This window comes from Mytilus trossulus, chromosome 11 (assembly GCF_036588685.1).
Source record: "Mytilus trossulus isolate FHL-02 chromosome 11, PNRI_Mtr1.1.1.hap1, whole genome shotgun sequence".
Taxonomy (NCBI): Eukaryota; Metazoa; Mollusca; class Bivalvia; order Mytilida; family Mytilidae; genus Mytilus; species Mytilus trossulus.
Window position 1 is genome coordinate 14,014,896 of NC_086383.1, and position 5,171 is coordinate 14,020,066.

Here is a 5,171-nt window from a genome sequence, read left to right on the forward strand (position 1 = left end):
GGTCATTGCAAAAGACCCTATGGGTCAAGGACCTTTTGTTTAAGAGTTTTGCCTAAAAATGGCTTTTTAAAAACCATCGATGGGAGTTATGTCCCTTACATGATGGTAAAATCAATATAGTCATAATGTAAAAAAGTTGCTTCTTGAAGTACCAAGCATTTTTCACTGCTTAATTTTTTTGTATCTATAACCGTTCAAGAGTTATAGGGAAATCAAAGACATGTGAAAATCTAAAATATGACCTTGACCTTTGACCTTGACCTAATTTTCTAAGTTAGGAATCAGGGGACTCAAATAAAAACATTCCAGGGTTATACGGTTAAAGGTTTATGAGTTAAAAAAACATACCGACAAATTTATTCCGTAAAGGTACATAACTCCTATAAAATTTCATCGAATCGCTTCGATCCAAATTAGCCAAAAATTCCTGAGGATGTAACGAACAATTTGTAAAAAGAATTTTGTCGCTTTCTTATTTTGTTACGAAGGAGATGCACACACATGACAAACAGTGAATAGGGAGATAACTCTTACAAAGAAAATGGTCCGGCTTAGCAGGGTGAAATTTAAAAGCGCATAAACTATACGATACAATATGAAAAAAATCTAAGCGACATATTGCGAAACAAACATTTATCACAAGAACAAAATTTGGCGGAAGAAAAAAAAAAAAAAAATAATAATAATAATAATCAGAACAAATACAATAGGCTTTCCACAGAAAAGTGGAAAGACCTAATAATATGGATAAAACTGGAGTTGTCGTTCGTTTTACGTTGATAGGATAGATAGCACACAACCTACATTCAGTTGTAAGTGGAGGGTTAAAAAAAAAAAGGGGGGGGGGGCAAAAGGGGGTCTCGGGGAGATTTTTTTTTTTTTTATTAACGGAACAGAATGGTTAAAAAGGTTTTTTACAATATAAATCAATTGCTTTAAAAAAGCAATTGTAGGGGGTCTTTCCCCCTTTAAAATTAATTGAATTGGGGGGGGGGGGGGGGGGGTGTTTGTTTGTTTGTTTGTTTGTTTGTTTGTTTGTTTGTTCGTTTCTGTATGGGGTCTATATTATTGTTACCGGAGAAGTTTCATGTTTAGTTTGGAAAGTTTTTCTTTTATTTTAGGTACAGCGCGCGCGCCACATCACGTGACACGGGTTTATAATAACGAAAAGATAGTCTTTTTATTTCTTTTTAGGTGGGGACTTTGAACAGACAACATGTATAGAGACGGAATAAACACAATGTAATTTCTTTTGTCATTGTAGGAAATTGACATTTTGATGACAGTTTACAAGCAGTGCATATTTTGGATTTAATTGATCCGGTGTAACTTTAAAACACATTTATTGATCATTTTCTGATATTGTACATTTTTCAGCACCTGTTTGTAACACAGATTAGTATTTCAATCTCGGAGCGGACATTTTATTGTAGGTTTTTACTGAGATTTACAGACCTAGCAAGCGATTTTTACGGCATTGCCATTTCTTTTCTCTAGGAAAAGCTTTGAGAGATATCTGCACCAAGTTTTTTTATAAACTTTCAGTACATGTATGCCCTGCTGACTGCAAATTTTGAGGTCGATTGTACTTGTAGTTTCAGAGAACATGTGGATTTTTTTTTCAGAAGTGACGCAAGAACAATATTGAATTTCGATTTTTCATGAAACATGATTTATTGATCATGATCATGATTGATTGATTGATTGATTGATTGATTGATTGATTGATTGATTGGTTGATTAGTTGGTTGGTTGGTTAAACACGTTGCTTAAACATGTTACTTAAACACGTTGGATAGGCTCAAAATTGGATCCCGTATTTAACGCATGAAACGGAAACATGCATTGATTGATTGATTGGTTGGTTGGTTGGTTGGTTGGTTGGTTAAACACGTTGGTTAAACATGTTGGTTAAACACATTGGTTAAACATATTGGTTAAACACGTTGGCTGGTTAAACACGTTGGATAGGCTCAATTTAAACAAGCGGGAAAAAGAACCATCTTGGATCCCGTATTTAACACATGAAACGGAAACATGCATTGATTGGTTGGTTGGTTAAACACGTTGGTTAAACATGTTGGTTAAACACGTTGGTTAAACATATTGGTGAAACACGTTGGCTGGTTAAACACGTTGGATAGGCTCAATTTAAACAAGCGAAAAAAAAAAACACATCTTGGATCCCGTATTTAACACATGAAACGGAAACATGCATGCATTGATTGATTGGTTGGTTGGTTGGTTGGTTGGTTGGTTAAACACGTTGGTTAAACATGTTGGTTAAACACGTTGGTTAAACATATTGGTTAAACACGTTTGATAGGCTCAATTAAAACAGGCGAAAAAAAAGAGACCTTGAATCCCGTATCAAACACATGAAACGGAAACATTGATTGATTGATTGATTGATTGATTGATTGATTGATTGATTGATTGGTTGGTTGGTTGGTTGGTTGAAATTCAAACACACATAAAACTGTTTAAATAATGCCAAAACCACATAATTTGATGACCTTGACCTTTGACATTGTAACCTTCGTCAAGGTCATTGCTCCACAAGGTCATTGCAAAAGACCCTATGGGTCAAGGACCTTTTGTTTAAGAGTTTTGCCTAAAAATGGCTTTTTAAAAACCATCGATGGGAGTTATGTCCCTTACATGATGGTAAAATCAATATAGTCATAATGTAAAAAAGTTGCTTCTTGAAGTACCAAGCATTTTTCACTGCTTAATTTTTTTGTATCTATAACCGTTCAAGAGTTATAGGGAAATCAAAGACATGTGAAAATCTAAAATATGACCTTGACCTTTGACCTTGACCTAATTTTCTAAGTTAGGAATCAGGGGACTCAAATAAAAACATTCCAGGGTTATACGGTTAAAGGTTTATGAGTTAAAAAAACATACCGACAAATTTATTCCGTAAAGGTACATAACTCCTATAAAATTTCATCGAATCGCTTCGATCCAAATTAGCCAAAAATTCCTGAGGATGTAACGAACAATTTGTAAAAAGAATTTTGTCGCTTTCTTATTTTGTTACGAAGGAGATGCACACACATGACAAACAGTGAATAGGGAGATAACTCTTACAAAGAAAATGGTCCGGCTTAGCAGGGTGAAATTTAAAAGCGCATAAACTATACGATACAATATGAAAAAAATCTAAGCGACATATTGCGAAACAAACATTTATCACAAGAACAAAATTTGGCGGAAGAAAAAAAAAAAAAAAATAATAATAATAATAATCAGAACAAATACAATAGGCTTTCCACAGAAAAGTGGAAAGACCTAATAATATGGATAAAACTGGAGTTGTCGTTCGTTTTACGTTGATAGGATAGATAGCACACAACCTACATTCAGTTGTAAGTGGAGGGTTAAAAAAAAAAAGGGGGGGGGGCAAAAGGGGGTCTCGGGGAGATTTTTTTTTTTTTTATTAACGGAACAGAATGGTTAAAAAGGTTTTTTACAATATAAATCAATTGCTTTAAAAAAGCAATTGTAGGGGGTCTTTCCCCCTTTAAAATTAATTGAATTGGGGGGGGGGGGGGGGGTGTTTGTTTGTTTGTTTGTTTGTTTGTTTGTTTGTTTGTTCGTTTCTGTATGGGGTCTATATTATTGTTACCGGAGAAGTTTCATGTTTAGTTTGGAAAGTTTTTCTTTTATTTTAGGTACAGCGCGCGCGCCACATCACGTGACACGGGTTTATAATAACGAAAAGATAGTCTTTTTATTTCTTTTTAGGTGGGGACTTTGAACAGACAACATGTATAGAGACGGAATAAACACAATGTAATTTCTTTTGTCATTGTAGGAAATTGACATTTTGATGACAGTTTACAAGCAGTGCATATTTTGGATTTAATTGATCCGGTGTAACTTTAAAACACATTTATTGATCATTTTCTGATATTGTACATTTTTCAGCACCTGTTTGTAACACAGATTAGTATTTCAATCTCGGAGCGGACATTTTATTGTAGGTTTTTACTGAGATTTACAGACCTAGCAAGCGATTTTTACGGCATTGCCATTTCTTTTCTCTAGGAAAAGCTTTGAGAGATATCTGCACCAAGTTTTTTTATAAACTTTCAGTACATGTATGCCCTGCTGACTGCAAATTTTGAGGTCGATTGTACTTGTAGTTTCAGAGAACATGTGGATTTTTTTTTCAGAAGTGACGCAAGAACAATATTGAATTTCGATTTTTCATGAAACATGATTTATTGATCATGATCATGATTGATTGATTGATTGATTGATTGATTGATTGATTGATTGATTGGTTGATTAGTTGGTTGGTTGGTTAAACACGTTGCTTAAACATGTTACTTAAACACGTTGGATAGGCTCAAAATTGGATCCCGTATTTAACGCATGAAACGGAAACATGCATTGATTGATTGATTGGTTGGTTGGTTGGTTGGTTGGTTGGTTAAACACGTTGGTTAAACATGTTGGTTAAACACATTGGTTAAACATATTGGTTAAACACGTTGGCTGGTTAAACACGTTGGATAGGCTCAATTTAAACAAGCGGGAAAAAGAACCATCTTGGATCCCGTATTTAACACATGAAACGGAAACATGCATTGATTGGTTGGTTGGTTAAACACGTTGGTTAAACATGTTGGTTAAACACGTTGGTTAAACATATTGGTGAAACACGTTGGCTGGTTAAACACGTTGGATAGGCTCAATTTAAACAAGCGAAAAAAAAAAACACATCTTGGATCCCGTATTTAACACATGAAACGGAAACATGCATGCATTGATTGATTGGTTGGTTGGTTGGTTGGTTGGTTGGTTAAACACGTTGGTTAAACATGTTGGTTAAACACGTTGGTTAAACATATTGGTTAAACACGTTTGATAGGCTCAATTAAAACAGGCGAAAAAAAAGAGACCTTGAATCCCGTATCAAACACATGAAACGGAAACATTGATTGATTGATTGATTGATTGATTGATTGATTGATTGATTGATTGGTTGGTTGGTTGGTTGGTTGAAATTCAAACACACATAAAACTGTTTAAATAATGCCAAAACCACATAATTTGATGACCTTGACCTTTGACATTGTAACCTTCGTCAAGGTCATTGCTCCACAAGGTCATTGCAAAAGACCCTATGGGTCAAGGACCTTTTGTTTAAGAGTTTT